Here is a 15,439-nt window from a genome sequence, read left to right as displayed (position 1 = left end):
TCCACTTCAAAGTTTAATGGGGTTCCCTACACTTCAAAAGTTACCCTGAGTTCGGGGAGGGTAACTGAGCCCCGACTTTCTTAGTCATCCTCCAGAGTCAGAATGTCGGGCTGGTGTGGCTGTCTCTTTCTAGGGCACTCATTGGCCCAGTGTCCTTTTTCTTTAGAGTAGGCACATTGATCTGAGGCCAGAGGTGGCTTTTGATGTGGGCCCAGGTATCCCTTCCTGTCTCCCTATTTCTTAATTTCTGGCCTATTTTTTGTTGTGACCAGGACCTTAGTCAATGCCTTAGTCTATCTTTTGCTTCTCGCATTCTCTCTTTGCTCCCTTTCTTTCTTCCTCCTTTGTTCCTTCTCTTCCTTAGTTTATCTCTTATAGTATACTTTTTAGGCTTCTTTGACTAAATCTCTCAAAGTCATATCTTGTAATCCATCTAGGCATTGTAACTTTCTTTTAATATCCAGGGCAGCTTGCCCAATGAAGGCCATCATGACAGATGCCTTTGATCCTCTGTCTGAGGATCAAAAGGAGTATATCTCCAATATGCCTCCATAATTCTCTCTAGAAACATAGAGGGAGATTCATCAAGCCCTTGAATAATCTCTCTAATCTTGGCCAAATTAGTTGGTCACCTAAGCAGCCGCTTGGAAACCCGCTATTAGAGCCCAGCAATAAGTGGACAGATGCTCCCTACCTTCAAACGTGTTGGTGTCCCAGTTGGGTTGGTTCAATGGGAAGTCAGCTTTGATTATGTTGGGAAGTTGTGTCGGTCACCCATCTGGTCCGAGGATTTTTTTTTTTTAGCTTCCAGAAGGTTTTTCTCTCGTTCCTCTGTCATGAAGAGAGTCCTTAGGAGTTGTTGGCAGTCATCCCCAAAAGGCAGGTGTGAAAAGGCCAGCGACTTCTTTGAGTTCTTTTAGCGGGGCCAGCTTCCTCCAGGGAAGGAGGGACTTTGTGTGCTGCGGGGCAGTCATGTGGAGGGCGCTGGGCCTGCCTAGCTTTCTCCAATGGTAAAGAGGCTGAGTCAGCAGCAGGGAAATCACTTAGAGGGTGTTGGACGTTGGTGGACGAGGGCAGGGGATAAGGAGGGGGAGGAGAATCCAGTAGAGTCTTGAGACTCAGGGAGAACAGAGGGTGGAGGAGGAGGAGCAGAGGGTTTGAGAGTTAGAATCATTGGGGAAGAAGTATTAGCAGAGGCAGGGACAAGGAAAGGTTTCACAAATGGAGGAGGAGATTTGTAGAGGTCCTGCAAAGTTAAGATATATGGCTGTTGATCTGGATGTCTATGTGGCCCCGGCTGGAAGACAATATCTCTAACTTTTCGAATTAGTGCGGAGTAGAATGATTCTTCTGGGGGCCATCCGACTCCAAAGGAGGGTCATACTGAGGCACAGAGAGTCTGCCAGGTCCAGCATTTTACTGAAAAAGAAAGATTCTGAGCCCTAAAGCAGACTTTGGTCCACTGAACAAGAGTCAGGGACAGAGACATTGAAGTGCTCTGTCCCATAATGAAAGATATACAAACAGTGAAAGTAACGACACACGACACAGACAAGACAAGACAGGCAATGGACGTCCAATACTGAGACCAGAACTGAGTAGCCGGCAAAACTTGATGGGCTGGTAATGCCGAATCCAAAACAAAATATCACTGAGCCAAGGAGACTATTTATCCTCGATTTCCCGAGTCCTCTGGGGCATCACACAGGAACGTGGCCTGTGACTCTGTGACACGTCTGTCAGCCACCATCGGAGAGAGCTCACGCTCATCACCAATAGCCATTTAGCAAAGCCCTAACTTTAAACCTGAAACACGAAAAAGGTACCTTACTTACCCTGAGAGGAACTCGTTGGGGGTCTTTCGTCCACCGCTGCTGGATCTCGCTGGTGGTTCCAGATGTAAAGTTCGGGCGAGTATCGGAGAAAGAGACCACCAAGAGACTGACTCATGCAAAGTAAAGGATTGATTGGGAGTCCAGCATGCTGGGGCTCAGACCTCACTTGAATAGAGCAGAGAGCCCTGAGAACAGCTTAAGCAGAGCTTATATTCTTTCCGTGGAGAGGACAGGGAGGGAAGTTTATTGATGGGTCAGGTCGACTGGGCGGTTTGCGTGCAAATGGGTGAGAGAGTACATTCTGCAGTTTGGCAGTTGGGGACAACACATTCTGGGAACAGGATTAGCAAACAGTTTTCACGAATTCAACAATGTTTTGTTAAGCATACAGAAAAACAGAAAGTTACAAGTACCTATTTTATTAACCTTTCACCAAAGCCTAAAAGGAAAGTGAGCATGGATTACTAAAAACATCCATGTCTCGGTTGCCTAATGCTCTCAAATATCAATCTTATTGGTGACTACATATTTGTTTCTTCCTAAGATTATATATTCAACATCAACCCTGTTCAATGTCTAATCCTATAACTCCCTTTATACTTTGGCTGATTTCTTAATGTCTCTATTGATATCTGCTTCCCTACATATGTATCCCAGTTCATCATTGTGATTGACTTTTCACATGGGCTGACATTTACATTCACTCTCTACCCAAAACCCTACTGCTAAAGAAATTTTCGTACCAATCCTATACTAACTCTCCTTCTAAACCTACCGATTATCTTCCTAATCCTACTGACTATCCCTTTTTGACTGGATGTTCTCTTCAACATTAAATCATCCAAGGTACAAAGACCTATGACATTGTATATTGAATAATCTGAGACACCTGTGCAGAACATAATTCAAAGCTAAGTATTCCAATCAAGGGCCCAATGCCCTCCTGAGCTTCAAAGTTTACCTAGATTTCTGTTTTCATACTTATTTTTCACCTCTATATTCTTATAAACATGGCAGGTTCCCAATACCATTATTCATCCCGCAGAATGATTACTAACCCAAATCGAACATGTTATTAACCCTAACCATACACTGTTCACTCAATATAACTTTACAGAAGAGCAGGGACAGAGTTGGTCTTACAATCCAGGAATGTAGGGAATCTTCCACCTGCTGAGAACCTCAAATGTCCATGCAGAAATTCTCCCTGGAGAAGATGTAAGCAGCTATGAAGAACCTGTGAGAGCAAAAGTCATCTTCCATGGCAAACAACCTGGTCAGGATTAAGGGTTGTGTCTGAATCAGACTCTCTGTTCTTAATGTAGAGAAAATGGAACAAACCAGGCCTCTGTGGAGAGCTGCTCCCAGGTGAGTAGGGTGGATATACCATTTGAACTTGTGAAAGTGTAACAGGAAGTAGGGGCAGCCTCCATCTCATGGGACCTATGGAAGAAATTGTTAGGACAAAGTGGTTGCCAAGGCAGTGACCTCATTCAGTTCCTGAAGGAAGTCACCTACCAAACTTTCTTGGGGAAAGAACTCTCTAAACTTGGGATCCAGGAAGCCAGGCACTCTAAGGCAGTCCAGTCCCAGTGGACACACTTGTTTGGATTTACCAAGGACAGAGTCAGTCTTTCTTGGTACATACTGATGTGAGGATGGCCAAATTCAAGAAGAGCTCTGAAGAGGGACCTTTCCTGAGAAAGCAGATAGTGGCTCACCACTGGCACCTGACAACTTCACAGAGTTGGTTAAGGAGAGCAGATCTGAGACAGGACAGGCCATTTCCGGGGAACATAGTAAGGCCCATCAGTCAGAGAACACTCTGGATAGTCACAGACCTACTTGGGGGAAGGACGTGACTTTGTGGGTGTGGGTGTGAGTTTGTGGTTTTGTCTCATTTTCTGAGAATAGGGAGAAAGGCAGTTTGTTTGGTTTGGAGTGGACTGTTTCTTGTAAACCGTTTGACAAGGTGAGTGTTTCTATGTCTGTGTCTCCCACTGTATCTGTGGTTGTAGACATTAGAAAAGATAATTCATCAATGGATGTGTCCTGTCTAGTAGAAAGCTTCACAGCATTCATCCTGCTCAAATAATTAATTGACTGTGACTTGCCTTATGGATGGGCAACACCTGCTATCTTACTTAGTTCCTGTTTTCTTCCTGAATTCTGGCCACTCTCCAGAATAAGCTCATGGTTTTGTGTCCAATATATGTACCAGCTCCAAGCTCTGCGACTTGGCCATGTACTGGATAGCTGTAGGGGATGGCGAGCATCTCAGAAAACTCAGATATCAGTGTGACCAGGAAAGTCTAAGTGGAGAAACCCTGATTTGGGCCATTTGCTTACCTATTGTTCTGTTGCCCTGAATGTCAGAAAGGTCTTTGGCTCAGGCCGCCACTTTTTGACGCCTGAAGAAAATTTTTCAAATGGAAATTATTGGGCATCACCTGTAGCTCTTTGCTTAATTGCTTTGGAAAGGGATGTGTCTGAATCAGCCTCTTGGCCCTCTGTGAGGCTGTGGCTTAGATTTTCAGCACCTGATGGATCTAAAGAAAGATTCCATGTGTGCTTCCAAACCCAAAATGGCCAAAAGAAGTCATTGTGGATGAAGTCTCTCGCGTTCCTCTGTACAGTTCCTGACGTCCATCAAGTGAGAATAGGGATACTTTGTGTCAAATTAGTTCTTCAAAATCCTGCAGTGGCTAGCCCTTAGGTGCTTGGGTTTTTTCATGACTCCAATTCAGATAAAGAATCTATACCCGACAGTCAGTAGGTCTCAAATTGGAGAAGTAGAGCAGTATTTATGTCAGGCCTATGATCACTCCTGGTTCTCAGGAAGGGTGTCTATGTAGCCCTGACTTTAGGCAAATGAGGGGCAAGGGAGGTTATTTTGTATACAGTCTTTGGCTGAGCCCCTCAAGGAAACCTCCAGCCACAGGTTATGATGAGTTTCTATATGGAAGAAGATGAGGGCCTTGTGGGAGTGTTTTGGTTGTAATTGTGGCCATTTGTGTGGCAGTTGAAAGCGATGACTGGGTCTACCTGGGCTTGAACTCTACTGTGATTCCCCTTAGAGTCTGAGTTCTGGAGGTGATTTCAAAGAAATATGGCCATGAATTGTGTTGGGATTATAGAAGGCCACTCAAGACAGTCTCCCTTAGAGCCTGAGGTAAAGGCCCAGGGTGGCTTTCCACAGAGCACGGGTAATCTCAGGCAGGATATCACAAGATTTTATTCTGAAAGTCTTGGCAGCCATAGTTGAGAGTCAAAACACACATGGACCTCACATTGTAGACCTCAATGGGCCTGGTTTCATGTGACCTTTTGGCCACTCTTTGGGAAGCATTGCTAGTGAGAGTTCTCCAGACCTTTCATTGAAATAAGCTTACTCACCATTTAATGGTTCCTGAATAATTAGAACCCACAGTGCCTCCAACTTCATCCTTGAAAAAATGACTAGATAAATACCATGACATTTTTGAAATTCTCATGACCAGCTGGCACTGGAGAACCTTTTGATGTCCTGTTGCTTATCAGGAGTGTTCCAAACAGTGCCTTGATTGACTAGGTTTCATGAAAATGATGTAGAACGGAGATGCCAGGAAGTTGGAGCCTGCTGAGTAGTGGGCCTAGAGCAGTAGTGTGCAGGTGTGCAATAAAATATCTGTGGTGGAGATATGCGGATCTTCCATTGGCTTCCAAATGACTTGTGACTGACATGGTGCAGGCAGCAGACCCTTATATGTAGAGGCATCTTATGATATGTAGAGGTTTCAGGGCAATGTTCAGAATCAGTTTGCTATGGTCAAGGGGGCAAGCAATAGATAGGATAGAAGCCTGGTTGGTACATTATCCTGCAGACCCTAACCCACCACACGTGACAGAACTCCCTCCAGCACTGTGTCCCAGGTGAACTCATTGTATTTCGTGAAGCAATTACAAAACTCCCAGTGCAGCAGCAAGGAACACCATGAAAAGTGGAGGATGACCAAATGGCTACACAGTCCACATGGGGAGACACTTAGCCTACAGTGACAACAGTTTACCTACAAAGAGAAAATTCAGCACTTCTGCATTATGTTCATTGGAAAATAAGAAACCATATTCTCCTGGTCACATAGATGCAGACCCAAATTTGATGGTCTCAGTATAAAGGAAGCTAAAGCTCATGACAACAACATATATTTCAAGTTCCCAACTTCAGATACAGTTTCTACAGAAGTATTTAGGCTGTCAGAATTTGTTGTTTGTGGAGTTTTTACCCTGTTCCTTACTTTTGGAAACTTTTCTGCAACTTCCCAGGTTGTGAACTCCTGAGCATTTTTCATTCCAGATATGTATTCAAAGATTTTCTAACTCTTCTCCTCTAATTTTGTCAAACCATATTTAAAATTGGAACCAGTTATATTATTTATTCACAGTATGGACTATTCATGCATTATCTCTATATTCATAGACACAGTGTACACCTATTTGTACCCCCCAATACTAATTGATATAACTTCAAAGATTTGCTCCCAGAAATGGTGGAAGAAATACTCATGTCACCTGATCTACAAATATGTTTTATCAAATTAATATACTGGAAACAAAAAGCAAAGGTCACACTTAAGATTGTATCAAGGCCTAAATAAAAAGTGAGCATGGAATACTAAAAACATTCATTTTAAGTTTGCCTAGTATTCGCAACTGTCAATCCTATTGGTGACTACATATTTATTTTTTCCTAAGATTATATATTCAAACTCAACCCTGTTGAAAATGTCTAATCCTATCACTCACTTTATACTTTGCCTGATTTCCTAATGTCTCTATTGATATCTGCTTTACTACATAATTTTCCCAGTTCAACATTGTGAATGACTCTTCACATGTGCTGACATTTACATTCACTCTCTAACCAAAACCCTATTGGTAAGAACTTTTGGTCCAAATCCAATACTCACGCTTCTTTCTAAACCTACCAACTATCTTTTTAATCCAAATGACTATCCCTTTTGGACTGGATGTTCTCTTCGACATTCAATCACCCAAGGTACAAAGTCTTATGCCATTGTATATGGATTCATTCTGAGACATCTGTGCAGAAATTGATTCAACGCTAAGTATCCCAATCAAGGGCCCAGTGCTCTTCTGGGCTTCAAATCGTACCTAGATTTCTGTTTTCATACTTATATTTCACGTCTATATTCTTATAAATATTTCAGGTTCCCAATACCATTATTCATTAGGCAGAATGATCCCTAACCCAAATCGAACCTATTATTCACCCTAACCATACACTGTTACCTCAGTCTAACTTTACAGAAGAGCAGGGACAGAGTTGCTCTTACAATACAGGAATGTAGGGGATCTTCCACCTGCTGAGAACCTCAAAGGTCCATGGAGAAAAAAATCACTGAAGAAGATGTAGGCAGCTATGAAGGACCTGAGAGAGTAAAATTCATCTTCCATGGCAAACAACCTGGTCAGGATGAAGGGATGTGTCTGAATCATCCTCTCACTTCTTAATGTAGAGAAGATGGACCAAACCCGGTCTGTGTGGAGAGGTGTACCCGGGTGCCTATGGTTGATATACCATTTTAACTTGGGAAAGTGTCAAGGAAGTAGGGGCAGTATCCATCTCATGGGACACTTGGAAGCAACTGTTAAGACAATGTGGTTGCCAAGGCAGTGAATTCATTCAGTTCCTGAAGGAAGTGACCTAAATCACTTCCTTGGGATTCAGGAAGCTAGGTACGCAGAGCCAATCCCAGTCCCAGTCCCAGTGGCCTCCTTGTTTGTTTTTACAAAGGACAGTGTCAGTCTTTCATGGTACCTACTGATGTGAGGATGGCCAAATATCAGGAGATCTCAGAAGAGGGGCCTTTCCTGAGAAAGCAGGTAGTGGCTCACCCATGGCTCCATACAACTTCACAGAGTTGGCCATGGAGACCCGATTAGAGACAGGACAGGCCATTTTGGGGGAACATAGTATGGCCCACCAGTCCGAAGACACTCCTGATAGTCACAGACCTACTTGAGGTAAGGAGATGCCTTTTTGCGTATGGGTGTGAGTTTGTGGTTTTGTCTTATGCTATGAGAATAGGTAGGAAAGGTGGTTTGTTTGGTTTTCAGTGGACTGTTTCTAGTAAGTTTTTTGACAAAGCGAGTGTTTCTATGTCTGTGTATCCCACTTTGTCCGTGGTTGTAGAACATAGAAAATAGAATGCATCAATGGATGTGTCCTGTCTAGTAGAAAGCTTCTCAACATTCATCCTGCCCAATTTATGAATGGACTGTGACTTGTCTTATGGATGGGCAACACCTGCTATCTTCCTAAGATCCTGTTTTCTTCCTGAATTCTGGCAAATCTCCACAATAGGCTCATGGATTTCTGTCCATGATATGTACCAAATCCAAACTGTGACATGGTCATGTACTGGATAGCTGAAGGGAATGGCGAACATCTCAGAAAACTCAGATATCAATATGACCAGGAAAGTCTCAGTGGAGAAACCCTGCCTTGGGCCTTTTGCTTACCTATTGTTCTGTTGCCCTGAATGTCAGGAAGGTCTTTGCCTCAGGCCACCCCTTTTTGAAACCTGAAAAAAATAGCTTTCAAAGGGAAATGAATGGGCATCACCTATGGCTCTTTGCTTAATTGCTTTGGAAAAGAATGTGTCTGATTCAGCCTCTTGGCCCTGTGTGAGGCTGTGGCTTAGATTCTCAGCACCTGATGGATCTAAAGAAAGATCCCATGTGTGCATCTAAAACCAAAATGGCAAAAAGATCAGTAATTGTTGATGAAGACTCTTGCCTTCCACTCTTTGGTTCCTGATCTCCATCAAGTGAGCATTGGAATCCTTTGGGTCAAATGAGTTTTTCAAAGCCCTGCAGAGGCTAGACCGTGGTGCTTGGGTTTTCTCATGACTCCAATTCACACAAAGAGTCTATACAGGACAGTCAGTAAGCCTCAAGTTGGAGAAGCAGAGTAGTATTAAGGGCAGGCCTATTTGATCACTCCTGGTTCAAAGGAAGGGTACCCAGGGCACCCTGACTTTAGGAAAATGAAGGTCAAGGGAGATTATTTTGGACACTGTCTTGGGCTGACCCCTCATGGAAACCTCGAACCAGAAGTTATGATGAGTGTCTATATGGAAGAAGATGAGGGCCATATGGGAGTGTTTTCATTCAAATGTGGTCAATTGTGTTGTAGTTGGAAGAGATGAGTTGGTCCACTTCGGCTTGAACTCTGTTTTGTGTCAAAACACACATGGACCTCACATTGTAGACCTCAATGGGCCTGGCTTCATGTGACCATTTGGCCACTCTTTGGGAAGCTTTGCCTGTGAGAGTTCTCCAGAGCTTTCATTGAAATGAACTTTTTCACCATTTCATGGTTCCTGAATGAATTGAAACCCACAGTGCCTTCAACTTCATCCATGAAAAATGGCTAGATAAATACCATGATATTTTTGAAATTTTCATGACCAGTTGGCACTGGAGAACCATTGGATGACCTATTGCTGATCATGAGTGTACCAGACAGTGCCTTGGTTGACTGGGTTTCATGAAAATGGTGTAGAACAGAGATGCCAGTAAGTTGGAGCCTAATGAATAGTGGGCCTAGAGAAGTGGTGTGTAGGTGTGTGATAAAACATCTGTGGTGGGGCAATGTGGATCTGCCATCATCTTCCCAATGGCTTGTGACTGACATGGTGAAGCCAGAAGACCATTCAATGTAAAGGTATCTTGTTATATGGAGAGTTTTCAGGGCAATGTTCAGAATAAGTTTGCTATGGTCAAGGGGGCAAGCTTTGTGGGATAGAAGCCTGGTTGGTGCATTCTCCTGCAGACCATGAATCACCACATGTGACAGAACTCCCTCCAGCTCTGTGTCCCTGTTGATCTCCTTGTAATTCGTGAAGCAAATACCAAACTCCCAGAGCAGCAGCAAGAAACACAAGGAATACTGGAGGATGACCAAATGGCTTCACAGTCCACATGGGGAGACACTTAGCCCGCATTTTATCTACAATGAGAGAATTCAGCACTACTGCCTAATGTTCATTGGAAAATAAGAAACCATTTCCTCCAGGTCACATAGATGCATACCTAGCTTTGATGGTCTCACTACAAAGAAGCTAAAGCTCCTGACAAGAACATATATTTCAAGTGCCCAAACTCAGAGGCAGTTTCTCAAGAACTATATAGGCCAGCAGAGCTACATGTTTGTGGAGTGTTTACCCTTTCCTTACTTTTGGAAACTCCTCTACCAACTCCAAGGTTGTGAACTCCTGAGCATTTTCCATGCCATATATGTATTCACAGATTTTCTAACTCTTCTCCTTTAATTGGGTCTTACTTGGGACGAAAGTAATGTCAAGGCAATGTCCTGGATAAGAGTGGGAAGATTTTTTTGTATCACATATTTACATACACATTGAATTCATTTTCCAATTTTCCAATCGAAACACTGAATTATTGACACTAACCCCAACCCTACTAGACTCTGACTACTAATCCTAATAAGATGGATAAAAATAACCCAAACAGAAAAGAAATACAAGCAGTTCAGAGGAGTCATGGTGTAGAGTTGGACTTGCCTTTTGCATTATATACAGTAGGAGTTATAAATCTATTCAATTTTTTTGTTGAAATTGCTCTCCATGTGTTTTTAAAGTTAACAAAGAAGTGAATTCCTGTCTCCCTTTCTCTGTACCTATTCAGCACATCAATTTTTAAATGCTCATATAGAATACTAGCTGGTACCACACGTACATTCTTGTGGGGTGGCTGACTTGGCAGTTACAAATTGTATGAGATCACTCCTCCTAAACGCTGTTGGAACTGAAAATTAAACTTATTGGTGAGCTTCTTCGTTGAACAACATCATACATATATCCATATTCATTCATATATATATATGTATTTATGTATGTGTGGATAGTATATATTTCATGGTGAATTTCGATTGGCATATATATTGCTATTTTAATGTCTGTGTGTGTGTGTGTGTGTATGTGTGTATATATATATATATATATATATATATATATATATATATATATATATATATATACACTCTCCAGATTTTTCACATTATGAAATATGTGTCTTATTATGCACTCCCCAAATTTATTCATATTCATATATGTGGATTAATAATGAACTTTTCAAAAGATTATTCTCAGAAATATTCATACACCTGAAATACATATTTGTTTCCTAGTATGGACAACTAACTTCAGTGAATAATGCATACAAATCCTAAAATTTCTACAGTAACTGACCCAGTTTAACAGCAATGCAAGTAGATTCCTATGGGACCTGATGTGTATTTTGACGTTCATTTTTTTCAACACTAGTACATTACTATTTCTTCAGTTTATTCACATCATAGGAAACATATTTCATCCACAAGTTAGCAAATTAATACGCATTTGTTTCACTTTCAATCACGACCTGCTTCAGAACACATGTATTCCTCCATGTTTCTTGAGTTGTCTTTTCATGATACTATTTTCCAAACACATTATTTTCGATTTCCATAATCAATTTTGAAGCAAAATTCACACAGAATTCATGAAAAAGCATAACCCTATAATTAGCATTAGATATATAACTGGTTGAAATGAATGATTGTATATCAATATGAGATTTCTTATATATTTTCAGATATCAATTCAATCCGTTATTTAAAGTGGAAACAGGTTTATTATTTATTCACAATATGGTCTATTCATGCATTATCTCTATATTCATAGACACAGGGTACACCTCTTTTACCCCTAATACTAATTTATATGTCTTCAAAATTTTGCTCCCAGAAATGGTAAAAGAAATACTCATGTTATCTGAGCTATATATACATTTTATCACAGTAATATTCTGGACACAAAAGGCAAAGTTCATCCTTATGATTGCACAAAAGCCTAAATGGAAAGTGAACAAGGATTACTAAAAACATCCATGTCTAGGTTGCCTAATGCTCTCAAATGTCAATCCTATTGGTGACTACATATTTGTTTCTTCCTAAGATTATATATTCAAACTCAACCCTGTTGAAAATGTCTAATCCTATCACTCACTTTATAGTTTGCCTGATTCCGTGATTTCTCTATTGATATTTGCTTTTCTACATATTTTTTCCCAGTTCATCATTGTGACTGACTATTCACATGTACTGATATTTACATTCACTCTCTGACCGAAACCCTATTGCTAAAGAACATTTGGTCAAAATCCTATACTGACTCTTCTCCAGCAACCTACTGACTATCTTCCAGATCCTACCGACTATCCCTGTTTGAGTGGATGTTCTCTTCTACATTCAATCATCCAAGGTACAAGGTTCTATATCATTGTATATCAATTTATCTGAGACATTTGTGCAGAAGGTAATTCAAACCTAAGTATCCCAAACAAGGGCCCAGTGCCCTTCTGGGCTTCAAATTTTACCTAGATTTCTGATTTCATACTTATATTTCACCTCTATATTCTTATAAATATCGCATTTTCCCAATACCATAATTCATTCAGCAGAATGATTCCTAACCCAAATCAAAAGTGTTTTTAACCATAACCATATATTGTTCCCTCAATCTAACTTTACAGAAGAGCAGGGACAGAGTTGTTCTTACAAAATAGGAATGTAGGGGATCTTCCTCCTGCTGAGAACTTCAAGGGTCCATGCAGAAATGATCCCTGGAGAAGATGTAGGCAGCTATGAAGGATCTGAGAGAGCAAAAGTCATCTTCCATTAGAAACATCCTCGTCAGGATGAAGGATTTTGTATGAATCAGCCTCTCTCTTCTTAATGTAGAGAAGATGGACCAAACCAGGCCTGTGTGGAGAGCTGGTCCCGGGTTCCTATGTTTGGTATACCATTCTAACTTGTGAAAGTGTCACAGGAAGTAGGGGCAGCCTCCAACTCATGGGACCATTGGAAGCAACTGTTAGGACAAAGTGGTTGCTAAGGCAGAGACTTCATTCAGTTCCTGAAGGGAGTGACCTCACCTCACTTCCTTGGTGATGGAACTCTCTGAACTTGGGATCCAGGAAGCCAGGCAACCAGAGCCAGTCCCAGTCCCATTCCCAGTAGTCTCAGTTGTTTGGATTTACCAAGGACAGATTCAGTCTTTCTTGGTACCTAATGATGTGAGGATGGCCAAATGCCAGGAAAGCTCTGAATGGCGGCTGTTCCTGAGAAAGCAGGTAGTGGCTAACCAGTGTTTCCTGACCACTTTATAGAGGTGGCCAAGGAGTCCAAATCTGAGACAGGACAGGCAATTTGGGGGGAACTGTGTATGGCCCACCAGTCAGAAGTCACTCCGGATAGTCACAGACATTCTTGGGGGAAGGAGGTGCCTTTGTGGTTGTGGGTGTGGGTTTGTGGTTTTGTCTCATGTTCTGAGAATAGGTAGGAAAGGCGATGTTTTTTTTTGTTTGGAGTGAAATGTTTCTTGTAAGTCGTTTGACAAGGCTAGTGTTTCTATGTCTGTGTATCTCACTGTGTCCGTGGTTTTACACATGAGAAAAAAGAATGCATCAATGGATGTGTCCTGTCTTGTAGAAAGCTTCCCAGCATTTATCCTGCCCAATTCATGAATGGACTAGGGCTTGCCTTATCGATGTGTTCCTGACCCCCATCAAGTGAGAATAGGGATCCTTTGGGTCAAATGATTTCTTCAAAGCCCTGCAGAGCCTAGCCCATAGGTTTTTGGGTTTTCTCATGACTCCCAATCATATAAAGAATCTATACCTGACATTCAGTAGGCCTCAAATTGGAGATGCAGAGCAGTATTAACAGCAGGCCTATTTGATCACTCCTTGTTCACAGGAAGGGTGTCCAGGCCACTCTGACTTTAGGCAAATGAGGGGGAATGGAGTTTATCTGTTACACTGTCTTGGGCTGCATGCACCCCTCATGGAAAACTCCAGCCAGAAGTTCTGATGAGTGTCTATATGGAAGAAGATGACAGCCATGTGTGAGTGTTTTGGTTTTAATTGTGGTCATTTGTGTGGCTGTTCGAAGAGATGACTGGATCCACCTGGGATTTAACTCTGTTGTGATTCCTCTTAGAGACTGAGTTCTGGAACTGACCTCAGAGAAGAATTGCCATGAAATGTGTTGGGATTTTAGAAGGCCACGCATGAGAATCGCCCTTAGAAACTTAGATTGAGGGCCACGGTGGCTTTCCACAGAGCACTGGTAATCTCAGCCAGGATATCACATGATTTTATTCTGAAAGACTTGGTAGCCATAGTTGAGAGTCTAAACACACATGAACCTCATATTGCAGACCTCAATGATCCTTGCTTCATGTGACTTTGGCCACTCTTTGGGAAGCCTTGCCTGTTAGAGTTCTCCAGAGATTTCATTGAAATGAACTTCCTCACCATATAATGATTCCTGTATGAATTAAAACTCACAGTGCCTCCAACTTCATCCTTCAAAAATGACTAAAGAAATACGATCAAATTTCTGAAATTCCCATGACCAGGTGGCACTGAAGAACCTTTGGATGTCCTGTTGCTGATCATGAGTGAAAGAATTCCCCACGCAAAGACACTTAGCTGGGAGAATTCCAATTTTATTGCAATAAGCTGTGTGCTTATATAGAACTCAGGGGGAGATGGTAGGGCTTAGATAAATGGCAGGCAATCCATTTATTGGCAAGTTCTTTCAGATATCAGCTCCGGAGCCCAGGAATTAGTTCTCATTGGGGCTAAGGTTCCCCGCCAGCGGGATTTGAAATTGACGAGGGTGGGATAGTTCACACGGGCGGGAACTTTTCGTCACTGCAGAAAAGAAGAAGGCAGGAAGAAGAAGTCCATAGGCACCATGTTGGGGTTTTTACTCTGGGGAATGGCTGCCGTTTATACTTTTCCCAACATTCCTCTCTTTTTGTTTTCTTAGGAAGTGTGGCATTGTTGGTCAAATCCGGCTGCTTCCTGCTGTTTAGGGGCGCTGTGGGGCCTAGAAAGGGAAGTGGAGGAGTGCTCAGGGGGCAGGTCTGGGTATATCATGGCAGCCAGAACGAAAACCCAGTGGCTATAGACAGTTACTTCCGTAGGGTTGAAGTCTATGAAAGTTCCCTGAAGCTACAAGTTGTCGATGGCATGGAACCAGTCCTGGATGGAGGAGTTTGTTGGTATCAGACACTGGTCCTGAAACAGAGACTCTAGAAAATACTGGAAGCGTTGCCTGGACATGGCATCATCAGCACCTGAAGAAGATCAGAGCAAATACAAACAGAATAAAGATAAAAATCAAAGCAAAAGTCAATTTTTGGCAGAAGTACCATGTTGGGGGACTGACAGAGAAGAGGCCAAGGGCCATGAGGAAGCTTAGAAGGACATAAAGACTCATTAATCCAAGATGGCAGATTAAGAGGTTCTCCGAGCTCGTTGTCTCTTGCCGTGTGATGTCCATTCCATTCCATCGTGCCTGGTAGTGAGCTTCAGCACTGAGTGAACTGTTCTCTTGGAGATGTTCGGGGTTCATCGGTCATCAGAGGCTGGCATGCCTAAGCAAAAGCTGGTTGAATGTTTGATTAGAAATTGTTTTGCAGTTGGCTTTGAAGGAACTTCATTATGCAGGGCAAGAGAGCACA

Source organism: Callospermophilus lateralis, unplaced genomic scaffold, assembly GCF_048772815.1.
Source record: "Callospermophilus lateralis isolate mCalLat2 unplaced genomic scaffold, mCalLat2.hap1 Scaffold_60, whole genome shotgun sequence".
Taxonomy (NCBI): Eukaryota; Metazoa; Chordata; class Mammalia; order Rodentia; family Sciuridae; genus Callospermophilus; species Callospermophilus lateralis.
This window is presented reverse-complemented; position numbering follows the sequence as displayed.